At 39.5% G+C, this 24,099-nt stretch overlaps 1 protein-coding gene and 1 long non-coding RNA gene across 2 annotated transcripts in view; one reads left to right on the top strand and one right to left on the bottom strand.

Annotated features, from left to right (window-relative positions):
• Positions 1 to 24,099, top strand: part of LOC118152926 (uncharacterized) — a 250,062-nt gene that overhangs the window by 182,852 nt on the left and 43,111 nt on the right. The gene's annotated exons all lie outside the window — the stretch shown is intronic.
• The window catches only part of LOC144582346 (uncharacterized), a 134,389-nt gene continuing 122,999 nt past the window's right edge, over positions 12,710 to 24,099 (bottom strand). The window contains exons 4-5 of the transcript XR_013534873.1: positions 20,847 to 20,935; positions 12,710 to 13,750 (exon numbers count right to left, since the gene is read on the bottom strand). The gene's annotated coding sequence lies outside the window, so the exon portion shown is untranslated. The remainder of the gene's footprint in view (positions 13,751 to 20,846; positions 20,936 to 24,099) is intronic.

Raw genomic sequence — 24,099 nt, 5'->3', positions numbered from 1 at the left:
GTTCCTTTCAATTACAAAGAATCTTTCTGTTGTTTACTTTGCTTTTTTACACCTCTGGGGCTTGGGAATCTGTGTTAATTTGCATGACTCTGTTAACGTAAACCATGTCAAGTGTTTCCTGTGCATTCATTTAACCAATATTTACTGAGAAGCTTCCATATTTCACTTAGCAAGGCAGTTTAGTCATTACCATTATGATCTGAAAAAGAATTAAATAGACTAGAGCAACATGGTGTTTTAAGCATTCAGAGAGATATAGGTAGAAGCTGCTATGAAAATACAAGGGAAGAGAGCTTTATTTATCCACGTTGTGACTATGTTCGAGGGAATGGGAGGTATTCAGAGATTTTCTAGAGATGGTGGCATCTAACAGTGAAGGATTGCATTTCAATGACTAAGTGGATACTATGGTGAGAAAAAGTGGAGACTTACTAAGCATTTAATAAAATATACTCTGTTACAAGGGATAGAAATTCCAGATGAGGACATGGGACACTCAACATCCAAAGCTGTAAAACATAAAGCAAAAACTAACCTGGCTGAACTTCCCTGCAATGAGTCTCCAACATCTGCCTCCAGGTTCAAGCCATTTTCGTGCCTCGGCCTCCTGAGTAGCTGAAATTGCAGGTGCCCGCCACCACGCCTGGCTAATTTTTTGAGTGTTTTTTAGTAGAGACAGAATTTCACCATGTTGGCCAGGCTGATCTTGAACTCCTGACCTCGGGTGATCTGCCCACCTCAACCTCCCAAAGTGGTGGTATTACAGGCATGAGCCACTGTGCCCAGCTGAGTCTTTTTAACTTTTAGAAGCAATCTGGTTCTGTGGTTTTCTTACTGGAATGTCAGTGAGAATTTGGAAAGCAGAGCAATGGGGAAAAATGAGTCTTTTATGCCTAACTAAAGTTCTAGCTTCTGGTGGTAGGAATTAACCAAAGAAGGTACAGATATTGTATAGGGAATTTTTCTCATAGCTTCTGTTTTGAGAGAGACAGAGAGAGCATTTTATATTATACTGACTGGCTAGTATCTGTTGAAGAACAATGCCAAGAGTTAAATAAAAATATCAGTAGCTCTCTTTTATTAATAACATTGAGATGGGACACACAGTGCTTGCCATATTACTTAGGAAATTGCTTGGATAACAAAAGCCCTTTTACTTCATGAGTAAACATGGACAAGGGTATTTGAGTCACAGGGTAATGGCCCAGCATCTGCAATGGTAAAAAGAAATGATGAAGGATTGGAAAGCAAAGGGAAAACTCATTTGAAGAAGAGAGATAATCAATAATGTTAGCTAGCATGTTTACTGGTCTGTAAAATGAGGGGTTGGGGGCTGGAATGAGTCCAAGGTTCTTGCCAGCTTTGGCACATCATGGTCCTATGGATTCAATGTGGAGCCAACAGGTGATAGAGGGAACTGCCTGGCTTATCAATTTAAACCTAACTATGCTTTTCTTTTCAAGAATTGAAGGCTGCACAAACAATGTTCCAACTTACAGGAACTTTTAAAGTTAAACATAAAAATATGATAAAATATAGGCAAAAATGACAGAAAATAAAAGAAATGTCATACCATCAAACTTGAACACATGCCATTTTCTCTGAGACTGGGATATCTGAAAAGTTTACTAAATCTTTGGGATATTGAATAACATTTAGTATGCCATTTCTTTGTTATTTAAAAAAAATTCCCAAAGCCTTAAGGAGTGGATAATTTTTTTAGAAACTTCAGTAACTTACAGTCATGGTGCAGCTTTGGTAATGAGAAACTGCTTCAAAGTGAAAAATGAGGCAAGTGCATGTCATGGGTTTCTGCAAATTGTTATGTTTAGTTGAACACTTTGAAAGAGAGAGATATTCACCAAAGTCTGTGTTTCCCACCCATAGCATAACACTGGAAAGTGATTGCCCAATTGTGGACCTCATTGCCAAGGCCCTTGCCTCTTGGTAGGATCATGTGACTGCTTTTGCCAGTCGACTATTAGTGGGAGGTGACATGCATTGTTTGTTGGCCTGGAATGTAAGAATAGAGTATGCATTCATTATGGTCTCTACTCTTTTGACTGGATGTAGAGGACTCAGTAGCCCTAGGGGATGGCAGAACCCTAGGATGGATGAAGCCTGGATCCCTCCTACTTGAAGAAAATCTGCACATCTACCAGAAACCCTGCATAGTGCTGGTAAATTAAAAAAGAAATAAACTTCTATTGAACTTCTGAGGGTTTATTTGTTATAAAAATTACCTGATTGATGTAGATGCCAAATCCCTCGGTCTTATACAAGATGGTAAATTAGATGATTAGAGAGAAACACACATACTATGATTTATGAGTGATGAAGCCTATTGGAAAACCTGACATTTCCTGTGGCCTACTAAGAAGGAGGAATCAGTAATCCTTTTTTTGTGGTGTTAAGCTCTTATAAAATAACTGGGGTGCTTCATTTTTCTTCTTGTCTAAGTCAATGTGGGACATTTTGCTTCTGCCATTCAGAAACATCAAAGTGTTGTTTCTTTTTTTTTTTTGAGTTTGAGTCTCACTCTGTCACCCAGGCTGGAGTGCAGTGGCTCAATCTTAGCTCACTGCAACCTCCACCTCCTGGGTTCAAGCAATTCTGCTGATTCAGCCTCCAGAGTAGCTGAGATTACAGGCATGAGCCACCACACCTGGCTAAGTTTTTTGTATTTTTAGTAGAAATGGGGCTTCACTATGTTGGTCAGGCTGGTCTTGAACTTCTGACCTCAAGTGACCTGCCCACCTTGGCCTCCCAAAGTGCTGGGATTGCAGGTGGGAGCGACTGTGCCTGGCTAAAGAGTTGTTTCTTAGTGATTGTCAGCTTGATTTCAGATAGAGACACAAGTTTCTGACTTTTGTTTGGCTGTACTTGTTGAAAAGGGGTAAGTATGATTGGTATGTAGTGGGCAAAAAAAAAAAAAAAAGGTTAATACTCAGGAAATAGAAAATACAATTCACTTTTATAATTCATAAAACTAAAAAATGAGTGACAGTATGTTCAACTGTCAGTAAACACATTACATTTTTTGTTATTGCTAGTGTTATAGAAACACAATGGACCAAATAACATGTGCAACAGATATACCTGCTGGTCAAAGGAATTTCCTGTTAAGACCCAATCTCCCCCTTTAGATTGGCACTCACTATTCTTTGCAGCTGCTTGCCGTCAGTACACTCTACAGACTGAGCTAAAATAAACCCAAAAGACAAATATTCCCATGTAATCTTAAAAGTAGAAGTCTATATTCTTGTGAAGTTATATAAACAGTACCTTTTAAAAATTAATAGAAAATCGATTGTAACTAATGAGCATGGGGAAATTGATCACTATGAAAAAAATTTGTGTGGTAAAACAGTTAAATTAGTGTGATGAAAAGATGGAGAAAAAAGGCAATTACAGCCAGGATAGTTATAATTGTGTCAACATATTAAATATACCAGCTAAGGCATAGATGAATGTTTCCAGACACATCTGTGCTCGGAACACATCAATGAGCCCTACTCTCTTTCTCTGGGCAGACTTTTTTTCTATGTAATGTAGAGAAAGTCTTCATCAGTCAACGCCTGCTTCACTCAACTTCTTGTTTGTGTGAAAAAGATGAAATATTAAATGATTATTTTTTCAAAGTCTTCAAAGCAACTTAGTATACATTATAGTAGACTCTTAAAATTTTATTTTCATTTCTTTCTTAAAAATTGGGAATATTTAGAAATAAATGTTACCAAGGCCAGGACTAAGGGTAGGGAGTGAAATGCCAATGATGCAAAATTAAAGGAATAATTCACTCTCACCCTGCAAGTACATGCCCCAGAGAGTGGGCTCCTCTTTAAATCTGGCCCTCTAGGCCCTTCACTCACTTCACCCTAGTATCATTCCTGAGTTCCACAGATAAACTAGTGTGAAAGGTACACATCTGAGCTGTACAGAGCAACCTGTGATTGATCAAACTGAGTTTCTGTCTACGTTTGGGTATTTGGTAGAAACTTCCTAATGAGAAATATAGGGAAATCAGCTGCAATGTCAAGGTGAGTTCCTGCTGAGCAAATGACACCAGGGAATAAAAGCTTCTCTTTTGGTCTTTGCTTGAATAATAATAATAATAAAAAAGACCTATAATTGGATTTCCTTAAAGACTCAGAGAACTAACATCTTTATAACTTTTCAGATTGAAAGGTAGTCCTTTTGAATTCTATTAACTTTGCAGCCCACATTTTTTAGAAAGTAAGATTATGTAGCTTCTGAAGGAAACCAGGAACAATGAAGTGAGCAATATTTGCATTCACAAGTTATTCTGTGTTGGCAGATTGTCATCTTTTGTAGAAATATCACGATTTTTCAAAAGAACCACTTTGAAGATGAAGAATTATATTTAATCATTTTTGGGGGTTGTTAATAAAAAAGTCATTCTGAATGCCCACTTTGACAAAGATCTCATTGCCCTCTAGTATGCAGCAGCCCACTTCAGGTAACCACACTGCAACCGAGGGCACTATCCCCCTCTCATCTTTAACTCTGGGAGAACAATAGTCCCCATTCACACCTCTGCCACTTAGTTTTCTGAAGTGTTCCTTTCAGCAGAGAAATGAGGACTTGGTTATCTAGGAAATTTTAGTAGCCAGACATTTAAAGAAATAGCAGCTAATAGTTATAGTAGAAAAAAGTAGTTTGCAAACTCCATGGATATACCAGAATATTGTACTTTTATAATCCTATCTTAGTTTAAAATTCTAAGCCCCAGTGACTTGTTAAGGTGAGAAAGGTGGTCACTCATGAGAAAATAGGATCTCTGAAAAGGCTGCTCTTACTACTTACAGAAGTTTCAAGGAATCAGGATTGATAGACTGAGATTTCATTTTTAGAAAACTGTATTTTCACATCATGTGAAAGATGGTGGCAGTTTTCATAGCAATGTAGTTAGACAGAGCAATTTGTAGTCTGGAAAGGGCTGAGCAGGTGATCCTAAATGCAACTGCTATATTGAATGCATGACGTCTATGATAGGATAAAAGCCTATTCTCTGTTTGCTTCTCCTGCTCCTTTAAAATTTAGGCTGTGAAAAGAATCCTCAACTCCCTTTGGAAGGAAGATCCCATAATTTTTGCACTTAGTCTCAGGTAAAAGATTGGTATATAAGAACTTTAAAAGCTAAAAACAATGTCTCAATTCAGAAATTAGTTTCTGGCCCAAATATTAAACTGTTGCTTTAATCCTTTTTTAAAGTTAAGACTTATTTATTTCCTGAACCCCCGCTCGCATGCTAAGAGGTATAGTTAACTTTTTTCATTCCCCATTGACTAGCTGCTTTTATCTGCACTATGGTTAAAACTAGGGGACGGAAGAGAGGTGAGGGGAAAGGGTACTTTCCTGGTTCTTCAGAGGCCCCATCACAGGGGGCTTCTCTCCTGGGGTTCCTGTACATGTAAAGTGGCTGTAACCTCTTCTGGGCCCTGGGGCAGAGGTGGGTCATCTCCAGCCTCTTCCTTTTGGAAACTAGAACCCAAGAGAATCTTGCTCCCTTGTGGCTCTCCTTCAGGCTCTCTTGGTGCAGGCTGACCCAGGGAGCTGCTCATCCTGTCACCACGTCATGCATGGCAGGCAAGACTCTCAGTGGCTCTTTTGCAGAGAATATTCTTACTAGGCTTGAGGTGAAGGGTTGTACCCCTACTGCAAGGGATCCTCATACAACGGGTAGTCCATAGACAATAGCTCCCTCCAAAAGAATCTCTTCACAAAGTCCTCTGTCCCTTCTTTCCAGCGCTGGCCCCTCTGTGTTCTGTGTTTCATAACCTCTCTCACACTCACGTTAGGGCCTCCTGCATTAGTGCCACTGTCAAAACTGAGGCTGGAGGAGCCCTATGTTAACATCAGGCTATGTAAATGAAGTGGAATCATTGAGAGATTTTCTATTAAACAAATATAGCTTAATAAAACCTCTGGTGATTTAATAATGATTTTTGCTGCTTAATATAATCTATTTGGTAACAATTCGTCACTGAAGCCTGCCTTGTCCCAGATATGGTACAGCTCACATTCAGTGGGACTATCCATCTGAAGTGCAACAATCCTCACTGATGTCCTTTCACACAAACCTCTACTCCCTCAGCCTCTCAAGTGCAGAGATGCTTGCTTCATATTCGACTGGGCCTAGCCACGACACAGGTGTTCTCTTCCAGTCATTCCCTGGGTGACTTTAGGAAACTGTGCCCAGCACCTCAAAAAATTAGAGGTGTTTTCTAAATGTGTATTTGTTTTTAATGGCAATAAATAAATTTCTTTATTGTATATTACATTAATTCTAATCATTAAATTCACATAAAATGCCTTCATAAACTATTGGCCTAATACCCTTTCTTCCTTGATGCCCATCCACACCATCCAAACCTGGCCCTTCCCTTTACCCTCTTTCTTCCTGTTTCCACCCCACCTCACCCTCTACACATACATAGACATGTAATTTAGCCTCCCTAGGAAGGGGTCTTGTCAAGCATTAGAAACATAAGTACCTAGGGAAGATCACCAAAAGCTGCCACACACAGGCCTAGAAAAGCAACTCAATTTTATCCTGGCCCCACTGCCACCTTCCTCCCCTTTTGGTGGTCTGTGAGCACCTGGGACCTTCAGAAGGAACTCAGGTGTGTGGCACAAAAACATTATAATCTTGGAAGCCTGGTAGGAGTACATCAGTAGCTGACACCTAAAGAAGTTTTTTTCTGTGTATGTGTTCCTGCTTTCTTCCCTTGGATTTGGAGCAGTATGTTGCAAGGCGGGACTCAGGGAGTGTGTTGGGACTGAGAGAAGAAACTGGAAGTTGGCTGTTCCAAGAGTGCTCTTGCTTGGAGATGTACAGCAGGCAGTTAGGGTTTCTTGCTAAGTTATTCTTCTCAGTTCAGCAGAGTGGGAAGTTGATATGTACCACAAAGACAAAGGAAGAGAAGGAAGCCTAAGGATAGAAGAAAATTTTAAACAAAATAGAATTCACCATGCTAAGTGTTCAGATCACATGTATTTTGTGCATGAAAGCTTTAATGAGGGCAAAAATCTTACTTAAGCAAAATACTTGCCTTGAAAGGAAAGGATGAAAACCTAAATGGAGCAATTCCTTGTTAATTTCTGTTCTTTACTGTAGACAATTCAACTCAACAGATTTTACTGAATATCTTCTTGATGCTGTCCATGGAGACATCAATTTAAATAGGATCCAGGCCTTGCCTTCCAGGAGCTTATAGTAAGAAAGATAGTAAGTGATATTTGGTAGTTAACCAGTTATTGCTTTAAATCAAAATTGATTTCTAGACTAGTAATGAAAGTACCAGTTTTCTATCATGTCATGATCATCACAAGTGATCATGAAGATCATGATATTTCTAACGTTCTTAATTTCTCCTACTCAAAAAACCCAAAGGATGTTAATAGCACAATGGAGTCTAAAACCAAAAGCCATATAGGCTACATTTTTATTTGTGAGACAGGAGTAAAAATTTACCTGAGAATGTACATGCTCCTTCTTAGCAGGTACTCTTTTCTACTATTGTCTTCTAAATCTAACAGGATGCTTCCTGTCTCTGTGATTTAAGTAAAATTTATTTATTAAATTGCATCTTGAGGGCTTATTCCTTCACTTACTTGGTGAACCTAGTTTCACGGCCTATCATGCAGCCTCGTTATCCATTCTATAACTTAGCTTATTGCTTTGCTCTCAAGCTTGTCAATCTTGTAGATTTGGTATAGACCAAATTAATCTTTTCTTCAGTATGAAGTGTTTTACAATGAGCTAGCACCTTTTGTTTCAGTTAAGTGAGACTATTATTGTCTTGTACTTTCTTACCTCCATGCTTTTTCTCTTTCCTCCTTTTTTTCTTTTTTTTAAAATCATGTTTCCACTAGAAACTTTTACTTCTTGATTATCTTAAAAATAATCAAGGACTGGTGATTGTACAATCACCCAGTCCTGTTTAAAACAGCACTCAGGTGGTTACATGGCTAATCTTGGATTAGGCCTTGTTGCCCAGGGATGATTTACCACTGGATTCTTTGGAATCACTTTCCTCAGTCTCAGAATACTGCACCTGACTGTAGAGCTTCTAGATTATCCATCACACCAGTCTTATCAACCTCTCTGTCTATATCAATGAGTTGTTTCTTTTTCTTCTGACATTCTAACTTTTCTTGTTCAGCGTTCTCTTTTGCAAGCTTTGCCCTCCTAGTCTTCTCTTCCATTTCTCTTCTCTTATTGTTTTCTTCACTGCTTCCAAATACAAAGTTTGGAAGTTGCCGAGATCATCAAGTTGTGTTTGTCATTAATGCTATTTACTGTATTTGGTTATCTGTCTCCTTTTGGGTGGGTGTGTAGTAAAATTGTTCCTCCCTTTCCCTGAGCTCAAGCATGATTATGGCACAGTTGTAATTTACAGAATGTGTTACTTCCATGTGTAAATTTTATGATTTGACATATGCTTTGCCATAGTCTTTTTTCCCTCTGCCATTCAACCAGTGATATTTCAGATAGAGACTGATCCATCAGCCTGCATTGCAAGTGAGAATGATGATGATGTGGAATCAAGCCCCCAGTCAGTCTGCAATAGATGTATAATATGAACAAAAAGTAAATTTTTGTTTTGAAGCCATTGAGAGTATAAAGTTGCTTGTTATTACAGCAAAACCTAATATATTCTAACTGATATTGTCCATACATGATGCTTATATTAATGCATATTAATATTCAAACCAGTTGAGCATTCAGATGACTGCAGCCCCAGCCAATACCTGACTGCAGCCCCAAAAGGAACTCCAAGGGAGAACTAAGAAGAAAAGCAAGTCTTTTTGTCACCTATTTTCTCAATGGCCATTGAAATTCTTCTCAAAGTAGTCACTTATACATAAGGAATGTGTGCAAGTTAGAGGTGAATAAGAAACACCTTCCTTGGCCTAATCCTTAAAAGCTGGTGTGATGGTTAATTTTAGGTGGCAACTTGACTGGATTAAGGGATACCCAGATACTAGTAAAGGATTATTTCTGTGTATGTCAGTGAGATTGTTTGCAAAAGCGATTGGCATTTGAATCAATGGACTGAGTAAGGAAGACCCACCCCTTACACAATGTGGATAGGCACTATCCAATTAGCTAAGGACACAGATAGAACAAAAAAGCAGAGGAAAGGCTAATTCTGTCTCCTTTGGAGCTGGGACATCCTTCTTCTCCTGCCCTTAAACATCAGAACTTCAGCTTCTCTGGCCTTCGAATTTTGGGACATGCACAGTGGTCCCCCAAGTTCTCAGGCCTTTGGTTCTGGGCTGAGAGTTACACCATTGGCTTCCTTGGTTCTGAGGCCTTTGTATTTGGACTGAGCCACACTACTAGCCTCTCAGGTTCTCCAGCTTGCAGATGGCCTGTTTTTGGATTTCTCAGCCTCCATTCACATGAGTGAATTCCTGCAATAAACCTTTTGTCATCTCTCTGTCTTTCTGTCTATAGCCTACCGGTTCTGTCTGTCTGGAGAACTCTAACTAATACAGCTGGTATTCCCAAGGTTCTGTCCTTGACCCTTTCCTTTTGTCTGCACATTCTCTGTGGAAAATCTCACACTCCACTGTGATTTCAACCACAAAATATATGTCTATGACTCCAGTATTTATAGTTCTAGTCTTAGGAAAACCAGCCTGCCTAGCTGAGCCCTTCCTAATTTTCTGACATACAATATCATGACAAAATAAAATGGTAATTTTAAGCCACTAAGTTCTGGCTGACTTTTCCACTAAGTTTTGTGGTGTAAACTTACATTTGAAGTCACTCATTTTAAAGTAATTTGATAGTAACCACAGCAGTGAATTCCCTTCATTGCTCCTCTTGATTCTTCTCCCATTAGACTGCAGCCTTGGGGCTGGCAGCCTCCTTTGTCCTTATCCCACCACCCCTTACCCAGCAACCCCATCCTGGGCTTGACCACTGAGTCCCCACACTTGCTGAGATTGATTCAAAATAGTCTAGACGACCTCTCAAGTGTGGATGAATCTAATTTGTTCTTTGTTTTCAGAGCGGTTCTTAGTGGTGATGTGCAGTTTTGCTTTCCCTTTCAGGCTATATTTGTATGAAAAAAGGAGGGATATTGGCAATGGGAAGATTCTGTATGTTTTTTTTCTAACTTTTCCTCGACTCTGATGATAAAAAGATTTAGAAAAGATTATAAGAATCCACGTACTTACTTCAGATTTAGGAACATGGCAGCGTGCCATTGCTGTGGATAGATTAGTTTGACTTGGCAAAGTATCAATGCTGGTAAGTGGTAGGAAATGGTGGTGTCTGCATACTCTGGGGCCAGGATGTGAAGGGCTTTGAATGCCAGACTAAAGCGCTTCAGCTTCATCCTGTGTGTGGTGGGGAGACATCATTTTCTAAATGTATAAAGGCATGATTATTAAATGCAGAATCAGACTTAGTGTGCTGGGTAGGGTGGGTTCTAAGGGTAACAACACTGGGGTCATGAGACTATTTCAGTAGTCCTGGTATCAAGAGAGAGGTGAAGGGAATCTGCAGAAATACCTGGCAACAGGGTGGAGAGGGAGGCACAAATGTGAGGGACACCCAGAAGGACTAAGAGGCCCTTTTGGTCACCCACATTAATATATGGGGCAGGAAGTGGTAAAGAAGAGACCCAGCATGAAACCTCCTCAGTATATATAACTATTGGTACAACTATTTGTGCAGTGTGTACTATGTGCTGAGAGCTTTATATGGATATTTGTAGCAACCCTTACAATCATCTTGGAGGCAGGTACTTTCAATACTGACATTTTATGGAAGAAGCAATTGAGGCATAGTGTTTAATGGCTAAAATTACACAGCTCATAAGCAGTTCAGCCAAGATTTGAACTCAGGTGATTCACCTTCAAAGCTGTTGCTTTTCTCCAATATTCCCTATTTCCTCTATTTATTTTCAGAACTCACAGTCTTTTTTCTTTTAGTCTGATCACACTTGTAGCGCTTAATAAAACATTATTTGAAGCCAAATCTTATTTTTCAACTGCTAATAAATGACCATCCTTCCTTAACCAAGGAAATAAATCAATTATATTCTGGGTCTATGGAAGCATTTTCTGAAATAGGGTCTGTGTGGGTCAGCCAAGAACATATTAAGTGTTATAACAATGTCATTACCAACTCTTCTACCCCTCTGATTCTGTATCGCTAGATATTTGCAACAATAATTGCTCTATAAATTTGTATGTAAAATTTGTATGAGAGAGGAGAAGGAGAGGGAGGAAGGGGGGAGAGGGAGTGGGGGAAAACGGGAAGAGAGAGAGACAGAGAGAGAGAGAGAGAGTCTCAAAAGATGTGGCTTCCATAGAGTTTTTAATATGTGGTACAAACTTACATTTCAAAGTGACCTATTCCAATAATAGAAATATAGAAACACCATTCATGAAAAAGACGATCAAAAGTGTGACTACAGTCAGAAACAGCCTGAAAACTACAATGTTAAATATATATAATGAATTACATTTCTGTTGTTCCCTGAAATTTGTGAGATGCGATCCAATAAACTAAAGCACCTTAGTGATTAAAATGCATGTTTCATTGGGGGTGGAAACAGGAAAGAAGTGTATTTTGGAAATGATTATTACGGCCTTACATATGCATGTTGCCTTTGCTGCAAGGACCTTCCCACACTTCAAGAATGACTTATCAAACATGCATTAATCCACCCAACATCCACAGAGACTAAATGAGAGATAAACAGTGTTTATCAGTTAGTTTTATTCTCTTGCAAAAAAGAAGCCCAACCTTGGCAACTAAAAGGGGATAGAATTTCTGTGACAATCTCTGTAGGCTCATTGACTGTGGATGCAGTTTTAACCTCTGAACTGAACAAGCCAGATTCAATGGGCATTTGGATAAAATGGGAGATGGGGGAAGTGAGCCCGCCTGATTTCTTTCTTTCTTCTTCCCTCCCTCCTTCCCTCCCTCTGTCTCTCCCTTCCCTATTCTTTCTCCCTTTCTCCTTCCCTCCCTTCCTTTCTTCCTTTTGTCCCCTGTCCTTCCCATTCTTTCTCCCTTCCTCCTTACCTCCTTCCCTCCCTTCCTTCCTTTTTTCTTACTCTCTCTCTCTCTCTTTTCTTCCATCTCTTTCTCTTTCTCCCCACCTCCCTTCTTTCCTTTGAAATTTTCTGAAATAATTCTGACAAAGCATTGGAAGGAAAGCTAGTTCTTACTTTTCCTCTCTTTTCTTCCTTTTTACTTAATATGAAAACACAATTTTCTCATAGTAGTTCCTGATTTACATTCCTGCTCCATTGGTGTATTTCTCCCTTGGCATTCAGCAGCATCTCACTCCTAATAACTATTTATAGCCTCCCAGGGCTTCTGTGGCCCTAAGTATCACTGTTGAATTTATCAGAGTTCTTGCCTATCCTGATTGCTTGGGCGTACCTGCTGTGGGATTTATAGCCTTTAAAATAAGTACCAAATACTTAGTGGCTTATATACTTTTTGAAAAAACCCCAGTGTTTATAGATTAGGTTGCTTCCCACCTTTTTCCTCCTTAGGAGGTCCACAGTAGCTGTTTCTACATGATGCTGAATCATCCAGATGAAAAGTAAAAATTCCCAGTCTCCTGTTCTTAGCTGTAGTTTAATGCAAGAGACATTTGTGTGGTCATCACAATGAAAACAAGATTGGGAGAAGAAGGAGCTACATCTCTGTCTCCCAGGTCCTCATGTCTCCATCCTGAATTACTGGGTCCCTTTAATCTACTACCAACAGTGTGTGACTGAAAGAAGTGCTGTCAGCTTTTGAGACCAAAATCTAGGTGCAATGTCCTTTGTCCCCAAATCTGCTTCTCCTTACTCTGCCACATACAGTTGGTCCTACCATATACCCCTTTATAGTCCTTTGCACAAAGGCTATTTGTTATGTGAATTTACCCCTTTACCATTCACAGAGAATGAGGAATGAGAATTATCTCAACTAAAGACCATGTGCATGTCTATGTTTGGCTGCATCTAAGAGCCAGGAAAACAATGAAGAATCAGAAAAAACTTCTGATGAAAGACAATGGATACATTGTCCATTCTCCGATGGTCTGCTCCATCTCTGATGTGAAGAAGTATAGGAATGAATGCATTAAGCTCCCAGGTCAAGCTAGTGAGTAGGGCTAATGCAGCAACTTCATGGTTTCAGAAACACCAATGAGACCAACCTGTTCTTCCTCATACCCCAGGACCAATAATTCTGGGCATGATCAGGTTGTGTGGCTAGAATAGTTTGGGAGGAACTAAGTATTTATCATCTGTGTTCCCTTTCAAAGGAAACACAAGCCTGCCCAGTCTTATTTGTAGGAACAAGGGGAAGTCTCTATCATTTTTCCTATTGAGCTGATGTAAGCCCAGCATAGGGTCTCTTCATTATAAGCTAGGCTGTCAAAAGTACTTGATATGATAGCCCCTGCCTTTGAAAGGAGGACCTTAAAGCAACACGACTAGATTGTAATCTGGTAATTCCCTCCTGTGACTCAGACCTGATATGGGCCTTTTATTATATTCAGGTTGATATGACTTAGCCTGCTACCCAGTTCATACTTACTTGTTTGTCTTAAATAGCAAATCTTGAGGTCCTTTCTGTTTTATTGGCCTCCTAGTCCTGGAGACACCATCATATGGGCACATTCTTGCTATTTTGGGTATAGACTTTAGGCTCAGGCCACTGCATTGTCCACTAGAGGGCCAGCCTTGTTCCTGGCATCTGGAGAATAAGAAGCTTGTCAGTGCCTCCTGACACAACAGTGGAAGTGCCCTCACTCTATAGCCAACAGCTCACCACAAACTGGGATCCCTTTGTCTCTACTTTCTAGAGAAACTTTGTCTTCCCCACTGTCTGCTCTTTCACTGTCTCAATATAGTCTCTGTTATCTTAATGTTTTCTATGAGTTCTGCTTTGCTTCTGAATTTTGCCTACTTAAGCTTGTCTATAATACTCATTGTAACCTATACTTGACTCTTGCTATGCAAGCTTACCCTTACCACCACCCCAAGCTCTTACCCTCCACGTTGCTCTTGAGCTGTCCTGGCTTATTGCATTGATCCTGTGTTCTGCCTATAAAGTATTTTCTCCTATTTGTGGAATCTACACACTGATGCTGATGTACTCTTTGGTAACCTCCATAGTATTTGTACCACTTGTAATCATCATGAAACAGTTGCTTGCACCTTTACATGGAAGCATAAATACTTGTGTGGAGGTGTAGCTTCTTCATGGTCTTATAAAATGGGCCAGCACCAACACAGGGTTAAGCAACCATGCTCATCATACCAGTGGAAATTTTCTGGCCATTGGGCTGTTAGGTACTTTCTTGGTATTTTAACTGCAGATTTGGTGCTGTGAAGTCATAGACACAGTCAACAAGAGCCTACTCAAAGCTGTTTGCCTGGTTCACTTTTGCCTTGTGGACTAGACAATGACATCTAAACGACACCAAGAAGAAGAAAATGCTGTGCTTTGGACTCAGAAAAAGTAATTTACAATGATTTAAATTCTTATTTCTGCTCCAATTACAATAATATTTCTAAGATGATTGATCTCTGTGTTTCTTCTTCTTAGGTGGCAAGCCCTTCCATCCTGGCTTTTTCTCCCCTGTCTTGAACACTTTTCCTGAAAGATCTGAGACATAGGAATAAGTAGTCATCACAAGCCTGCCACTCATTTAAGAAGAATTTATAAGAAGTGACATGGAGGGCTTTTGGTTTTTCAGTTAATTTCTTCCTCACTTTTCCTGCCATTTACAGTCAGGGTAGAAGGCTGGCAAGCATCTCAACACCTATGTGGACACCAACACATGGAGTGGAAGTTGGTCTCTTTAGGGAAGGGGAGCTGCCACGGGATGACCTCTTTCAACAGCCCCTGCTATACCCTGAGCTGTCTGCCACTTTTCTGCTGCCTTTTTTCCCTCTTAGGACCACTGAGGGGATGGAATAGTCGAAGAGTCTCATTGGCGCCACCAATTGGTGCGTGGTAACAGAAGTGACAACCTTGCCAAATCATGTGCATGTCTCTCTGCTTTATACCAAGATCAAGTCAAATACATATGGAGGACAGAAGGGAAGTTTGAAGAATTTTAAGAAAAAAAATCTGAAAATTTAACTAGAATCATCAGTTTGCACACACATGTCTGTTCCCCCTTCCTGGAGTGAGCTCCCCTCTCCTCCTTATCCTGCAGCTCTCAGCTCAATGGCACTTTTTCATTGAAGCTTCCTTCATCTAAGCCAAAGTCCCTGATTTCAGGCTCCCATTGTGCCTCATTGCTCTTTTTAGTAGCACTACTCACAACTGCAATTTTATATTTGCTTGTGTGTTTATTTTCTTAATACTCCTTTCCCCAGTAGACTGTAAACTTCTTGAGACCAGGAATGAGTCTACTTCAGACTACCATGATGACGTTACTAGCTCCTAGCATGGTACTTGGCACATGCTAGGTGCACAATACACATTTATTGACAGATTTAATGTAATTGGTTTGGGTGTATCTTACCCAAAAAAACTGGAATAGAAATCTTTCTGCTGGGCTTTCATTGGGATTGGCACCAATAAGTGAAATGAACAGACTATATGGTGGGTTCTGGCTTCAAGTAAGACCAACAGACCTTGGATTTGGGGATCTCTCTGTGTAGCTGCTTTGTCTACATGTGGCTAAAGTCACTGATGCTGCTAATTTTGATGATTTCATTGCTTTTTTGGGGGGATGATTTAAATTGATCAAATGACCATTTTGGCTTCAGCTAAGTAAGCATAGTACACTTTAATTAGTTCCCGGTATCCTCTGAGCCTCCTGGGATATTTCAACAGAATGATTAGGCTATTTGGAAATAAGTTCCAACACTTCACCTCTATTATGCTTTAAAAAGTCAGGAAGGTTGGAGTATTTTTTGATCTATGTTGAAGACAGGTAACATGACACTTTGAACTTTCTCCTCTCCCCGTCGGTTCATTCCTTCTGCTCTTTCTCTCTTCCACTAAACCTTTCTGCCAAACACATCAGACCTCCTCTTTGCAATGCCCGATTCCTGCTCTGTCCTTGAAAGCATTCTTTGATCTTTCTTCTTTTTGTCAGCATCTCATTTTGATGAAGTTGCTCAACGAATTACTGCGCAACTGCTGTTATCAGAGTTTCAAATTATATCCCTAGAGATCTTTGTAGTTTTCTGGTTTCAATGAATATTCAAGTACTTGTCCAAGAAGTCTTTTTCACTGCTGACAAGTTTACATTTTTGTCTTATGTAACTCAATTCCAATTATAGATGTGTGTACATTAATATATACACAGACACATATAGTGTAATTAGTAGTGAGATGGACACTGTTCAGCTATTGTCTATTAGCTTCATTTGCTGATCGACAGAGTCTAAATTCATATATTCAGATTTCAATACAGTGGATGAGCTACTTCAAAAGGTGATGATAGCAAGATATTAATTCAGTAGATATTTATTGAGCACTCCTTAGATATTAGGTACTTGTTAGTCACTGGAGGTATAATGTTGATCAGATATGATAAATGTCATAGTATCCTCATAGTATAATCAGAGAGAGAGAGAATTTAATTCAATAGTTACACTAATGAATATATAACTATGCTGATAAGGACTATAAAGTAGAGGTAAGAGTGGTTCCCTGAGAAATCTGTAAGACAGAGTTTTAATCTATTTAAGAATGTAAGAAACGGCTTCTCTGTAGAAATGATGGTTGAAGTACTATTTGAAAGAAGAGTGTTTACAAAGTAGGGGTACAAGGTGGGAAGTGTTGTGAGAAGAGAGAAGGGCATGTGCAAAGGCCTGAAGCTGAAAGGAAATGTAACACATCTGAGGCCTGAACAACTGGATAGAAAAAGAAAAAAATAAAGAGTGTTGAATGCTTCAGAGAGCTACCAGGGAAGCCAGGATTTGCAGGATCAAGATCCAAGAATGAAGGAAGGCAGGGCTGGGCGCGGTGGCTCAAGCCTGTAATTCCAGCACTTTGGGAGGGCGAGGCAGGTGGATCATGAGGTCAAGAGATCGAGACCATCCTGGTCAACAAGGTGAAACCCTGTCTCTACTAAAAATGCAAAAAGTTAGCTGGGCATGGTGGTGCGTGCCTGTAATCCCAGCTACTCAGGAGGCTGAGGCAGGAGAATTGCCTGAACCCAGGAGGTGGAGGTTGCGGTGAGCTGAGATCGCGCCATTGCACTCCAGCCTGGGTAATGAGAGCAAAACTCCATCTCAAAAAAAAAAAAAGAAAAGAAAAAAGAAGGCAAACTCAGTGAGCCTCAGTCTTGCATCCACATTTTACCTTTAAACATTTGCTGGTCCAAGAAATGGAGAAAACAGGCTATACAGAAAGTGGTGACCTGAAGCCTTCTGCAAAGTTTCACTGGGCTTAAAAGATCAAAGTTTAAGGTTTAGAGTTGCCAAAGTAGCTAAGACATGAGAAGCTAAGAGAAGAGGCAATCACAGAGAAATGATCTAGAAATTCCTCATGCATTTTTCTCTTTGAGGTATTTGCTGAATTCTATGTTATGAAGATGTAAGGAGAGATGCGGAGACCCAGTCAAAAAGCAGTGTCTGGGGAGCTAAAGAGCTGAGCAGAGATGTGGGCAGTCTTTGGGGTCTAGGGAAACAAGTTATAGGGTACAGAGCCCACCAGATAGAGGGAATCTGGTAAACAATCCAAGCTCTCAGTTGAGACTTTAAGCAGGGCTATACTCTAAGAGTAAGTATACCCTAAGAGCAAGACTAAACCAGAAATACAGCCCCAACAAGGTTTGAAACTCCGCTTAGACTGGATCAAGGTGGTCTGTCCATACTTTATTTACCTCTCAGGAGAAAATTAAGTCCTTTATGAAAAAAGACACTATCTAGAACCTCATGGCTTTAAACATGTATGGTTCAGGATTCAAGAAAAAGTTCCAGGCATGCCAAGAAACTAGACCAAATGTCCAAAAACAGAGAGGGAGAGGGGAGAGGGGAGAGGGGAGAGGGGAGAGGGGAGAGGGGAGAGGGGAGAGGGGAGAGGGGAGAGGGGAGAGGGGAGAGGGAGAGAGAGGAGATCTGTTGGTTATCTAGATATTAAAATTATCAAAGACTTAAAAATAGCTATAATTAATATGTTCAAGAAGGAAGAGATGAATTTCACTCTGAAGTGAAAAAGTGAAATTTTGCTTTTTCATTTTCTGATGAGAATGAAAAATATTTTTAAAAAAATCATGTTGACAACTAAAAAATGGAAAAAGTGAATAACTCAATAGATGGGTGTGTTAGTTCAGGTCCTCCTAGAATCTGACACGAAGATAGTAATAGATGTGGAGGAAATATTTTGGGAAAAACGCCTTTGCAGGAGGGTGGTGGAGAGAGCAGCAGGAGAAAGTAGAAAGCAGATTCAAGTCACAGTGCAGGTCTGATTCTCAGGGAAGGAGAGAGGAGGATTGACATAGTTTCAGAATTCAGAATGTTTTGGCCTGACTCTTGGGAGTTTTCAAGTCAAAATTGCCCACTGGAGAATTCTTGCATTTTTCTGGAGTTGGCCTGCTTTAGTAACCCACTGAGTTCAGTCACTGGCTCACAGGGCATGTGGCCTCTGTGTGAATACAGTGGTAGATCTGGAGGTGCAGCAACTGGGACCATTGTCCATTATGACTCCTACAACAGGAGATCTGATTGGTATATTTTTATGGCCACTTCATTCACCCTTTGTGTCACACAGATCTACTTTCCATATGGGTTCAGGGAGCATGGTCCCATAAGCTTCTTTTCTGAGGGGTAAAATCAGAAATGGGTTTTGTAAGATGAATGGCAGACATTGTTGCTGTGTTTGGTCTTGGGGTACAACTGGTACTTATCCTAAGCCTTCTACCCTATCCATTCTAAAACTTACCCTTGCCCTCAGCTATCACCCTGGCAAGTCCTGGGGGCTACATATCCCCCATGTATATGTATAGTTTTTATAAAGTCTACAATAGTGTACAATAATGTCCTTGGCCTTCACATTCACTTAGCATTCACTCACTGACTCACCCAGAGCAACTTTGAGTACTGTAAGCTCCTTTCATGGTAAGTGCCCTGTACAAGTATATCATTTTAATCTTTTGTACTATATTTTTACTGTACATTTTCTATGTTTTGATATACAGATACTTTTCATTGTCTTATAATTGCTACAATATTTAGTAACACGCTGTACATGTTTGTAGCCTAGCAGCAATAGGCTATACCATTTTACCTAGGTTTGTAGTAAGCTGTACCATCTAGGTTTGTGTAAGTACACTCTGTGACATTCATACCATGATGAAATTGCCTAACAACACATTTTTCAGAATGTATCCTTATTGTTAAGTGACATATGACTATACCCTCTGAATGTGGCAGTAATGAAGTTGCTATACATTTTCACATACTGAGCCAACCCATGCATAAACCAAGTTTGTGCCTTCTTCTCATTCACCTGGTGACATAGGAACTCCTACGTGGCTCTACATGTGAGCTGAGGGATGCGTGCTGGGCAATAGAGATGGGTGACATAAGGGTCTGAACTACTTGCTCTTGCTGCTTACTCCTGTGCCCTAATCTAGGGCTTGATCTTGGATATTCCATTTTAATCTTATGATAATTGTTGCTGGGCTCATCCAAATTTATGACTTGGTGGGTATGATAAAACCTAACTGATAATTAGCAGTTTACACATGTGCTCATTTGGTACCTGATTGTTAAGCATTCTGTCTCTATCAAGACAGAACAGAAGCTGTCTTCCTAAGTGCGGAATATTGCCTCCACAGCCCAGAAAGGCCCACCAGGTGCTGTGTTTCCTTTTTTTGTGATAGGAAACACAAGATTCAGTAATTTGTCTTTTATTTTGTAGATGATTTTCCGGCTGACTTCTGAACCCCTGAAAACTGGACCCTAAAAATTTCACTGAAGTAGCAGTTCTCTGAATCTTCCCAGAATTTACCTTCCATGTTAAAAAAATTAATTAGGAGGCTATTAGGCTGAGCATTGTAAGTTCCTGTATATTCAAATGGAAGCTTGATATAAACTGTAAAATGAAATTAGAGACTACCAGTCAGAAACCACCGACTAAAATCTAATGAAGGTCTTTTCCATACCAATCAATCAAATATATTTTATTTGTCTTACTGTTACATCAGCCTATGAAAGCTCACTGCTTTCATAAGCTTCCATAGGAAGCTAGCAGTAGTCTTGCAGTCATTCTCCAGGATGCATTCAGCTTCTGCTTTGCCCAGAGAGGTAAATTAAATGGACATATACTAGGGACCATCAGTCCTACATGCTTTAGTTCTTTAATGGTGATACTAAGCTGCCATTCTACCTAAGAGGAGGTATTGTTTTTGACTTACTGTCTTAACTGCTCCAAGTGTGGTCTCAGATACTTCCACATGGCCATCCTCACTATGATACCTTCTGCCACACAAACCATGAACTCAATATGTGGGGCTACCTCAACACCAACTATATTAATTCCAGGTATACACTTGGGTACTGGACAATGATGATTCAGTGGTCTACAAACACAGTGGGCCCATTGGGAACTGGATTTAGCCAGGACTCCCTTTATTATCTGGTCCTTATTGTCCCCCAAATTAACAGGGGGGCCATGATAATTACTTTGGACCTCTGGGTCTCAACATCTACCAAATCTAATAATCCTCAAAGCACCTAGGACAAAATGATAATTACTGCTGAACCTAGATACACATAAATCTATGAGCTCAGCGAAGTGTGAAGAAAAGAAATAGAAAAGGATATATCATGCACAGTTAAACCTGAAGAAGGCTGTGGCTAGGCCCTGTGGCTCATACCTGTAATTCCAGCACTTTGGGAGGCCCAGATGGATCACTTGAGCCCAGAAGTTTGAGACCAGCCTGGGAAACATAGTGGGACATTGTCTCTACAAAAAAAAAAAAAAAAAAAATTAGCTGGGCATAGTGGTGCATGTCTGTGCTTCCAGCTACTTGGGAAGCTGAGGCAGGAGGAATGCATGAGCCCAGGAGGTTGAAGCTGCAGTGAGCTGTCATCACGCCACTGCCTTCCAGCTTGAGTGACAGAGTGAGACTGTGTCTCAAAAAAAAAAATAATAAATAATAATCTGGTATAGCTTTACTAATATCAGAAATGGAATCTTAGCTATTTTGTGCTGAAGTCAACACTCAGAAACTAGTTTCCTAATGTTGAATGGTCAAGTTAAATAAATGAATGTTTTAAAAATGTATTTTAAAATTATTTTGATGGACTGTTGAAATAAAAGGTCATGATTTGAGGCATATTACTATTTGAAATGCACTTTGAGTAAATATTAATAATGTTAATAATGACATCCTACTTTGAATAGAATGTATTTAAATCTGAAAGATTTGAGATTTGCGAACATTTAATGGTTTAAATGTTTATCCAAGTATGCAAGTAAAGCTAAAATTATAAAGCATGCTATATAATTATTTTTCAAAGGACTTTGGAAAGCTTCTGATGAACTAGATTTAGACTATCTAATACTTTTAGCAAACAACAATAATCCTTTTAGTTGGATAGAAAATAGCAGTTGCTTCAAATTACCTGGTGTTTTAACAAACCATTATCAGACTAACAAGGTATAACTTCCCTTACATAGTGATTCAGCAATTAGTGCTAGCATTTCAGAGTTAGTTTCAAGAGTGAAAGAGAGTTAATGAATATGACAGAGGAGGTTGAGTCAGTGTTAACTTGAGATGACCCTCAGTGTTCAAGTGTTTTGCCAGCCAAAAGGATATTGGCACATTTTACACATTTATTAACCTTGAGTGAATGCTATTTTCTGTCATAAAATAGTCTTCATTTGGATAAAATGGACAAGAGGCACAAATGTTTATACCAGGTTCTTATTTGCAAAGAGAAATACAAAGTCAGAAATGGAGCATGTCACCAGTACTCTAGGATTTATTAATTACATGGGACCATATGTACAAGTTAACAGGAATATAAGCTTAGAGTCAGACTGCCTGCTTCAGGTCCCTAGGGACTCTGCTATTTGTTGGGTGACCCTGGGCAGGCTACTTAACCTCTACCTCAGTTTCCTTACCTATAAAACAAGAATGACAATAATACCCAATAAAGGCTTCCGTGATCAAGATTTTGGGATGAGGAACTTTAAAATGCAGTGCCTGGCACTCAGTGTTAGTTCATTGTTATTATAAATATCTGGCACAAATAACATTAAATATACAGATGACCCTTGAACAATGCAGGCACTGATCTCCTACACAGTCAAAAAAACACATATAACTTTTGAGTCCCACAAGACTTAACCAGTAATAGCCTACTGTTGACTGGAAGCCTTACTGATAACATAAACACTATTTTGTATATTGTATTATTCTTGTATTATTTTTCTAAAGTAAGTTAGAAAAAATATTTAAGACAATCATAAGGAAGAGAAAACATATTTACTATTCATCAAGTGGTAATGGATTATCATAAAAATCTTTATCCTTGTCTTCACATTGAGTAAGCTAAAGGAGAGAAAGAAGAGAAGGGGTTGGTCTTTCTCTCAGAGGTGGCAGAGGTAGAAGAGGTGGAGGAGGAGGAAGGGAGGCAGGAGACTCAGGCACACTCCGTGTAACTTTTGTTGAAAAAAATCCATGGATAAGTAGATCCATGCAGTTTAAACCTGTGTTGTTCAAGGGTCAACACACACATATACTCACATCTATAAAGCATTTATATTACATAATATTATGTCTAATACATTTTACATATGATAGATTAGACTACATATCATGATGCCTTTAATATATGGCAAAAACATGAATAATCCAAGAATGTTCACATCTGATAGCCTCTTTCTAATCTTTGCATGTCAATTGGAGGAAAGATTTATTCCAATAGTTTGTCAACCTATTTACTGCAAATCCCAGGAAATTTCTACTAAGGAAAATTCAATTTTCCTAGGAAATTCAAGAATCTCAATGTGCAAATGTTACCATTCATTTTTTTTCTTTTTTTTTTAATTGCATTTTAGGTTTTGGGCTACATGTGCAGAACATGCAAGATAGTTGCATAGGTACACACGTGGCAGTGTGTTTTGCTGCCTTTCTCCCCTTCACCCACATTTGGCATTTCTCCCCATGCTATCCCTCCCCAGCTCCCCCCCGCCGCTGTCCCTCCTCTATTCACCCCAATAGACCCCAGTGTTTAGTACTCCCCTCTCTGTGTCCATGTGTTCTCATTGTTCATCACCCGCCTATGAGTGAGAATATGCAGTATTTCATTTTCTGTTCTTGTGTCAGTTTGCTGAGAATGATGTTCTCCACATTCATCCATGTCCCTACAAAGAACACAAACTCATCCTTTTTGATAGCTGCATAATATTCCATGGTGTATATGTGCCACATTTTCCCAGTCCAGTCTATCATCGATGGGCATTTGGGTTGGTTCCAGGTCTTTGCTATTGTAAACAGTTCATTTGATCTATTCACATTGGTTAAAGCTTCTCCATGTTGGAAAAGAAAACTAAGCAAACTGTGCTTGTGTCAAAGCGTGAGCCACAGGCTACGTTTACCCTCAAAAATGTCTCTGGGTAGTTGAAGGGAAAAAAGACTTGGTCTCAAGTATACATAACAAGTGTTATGTAGGTAACTGCTTCAATTTTCTACCAAATGTTTACTAAAGGTAATTTCCAAAGCCTTCTATTATTCCCTAATAGGAGGCTGTTTGAATGGTGCTTTTTCCATAGAGATTCCTCTGCAATAAAGTTTATAACTGTGATATGGCCTCACTCCCCAGTTAATAGGACAATAGAACATTTTATTAAGCTATTCTTTGGATGTTCCCTTGGAGAATCCTCCCATTCAATTTGGTCTCCAACTCTTGGTGATGAAGTAGTGCAAAAAAGAAGAAAAGGTTACTCGGTTCTTTGGGTAATTAAGATTTTATTAAAAGAACTGAGTAAGTAATGTATCTTTTGTAGTATACACATGTGGAAAAGAGGGTTTTCTTTGGCAGAATATGAATTTGGCCTAATAAAGATGCATAGAACCATTATAGAACCCTTATTCTCTAGTTAGTATGTTAAGAATGCTT

This window comes from Callithrix jacchus, chromosome 4 (assembly GCF_049354715.1).
Source record: "Callithrix jacchus isolate 240 chromosome 4, calJac240_pri, whole genome shotgun sequence".
NCBI classification, from domain to species: domain Eukaryota; kingdom Metazoa; phylum Chordata; class Mammalia; order Primates; family Cebidae; genus Callithrix; species Callithrix jacchus.
Note: the sequence above shows the minus strand (reverse complement) of the source record. Positions and strands in the feature narration are given on the sequence as shown.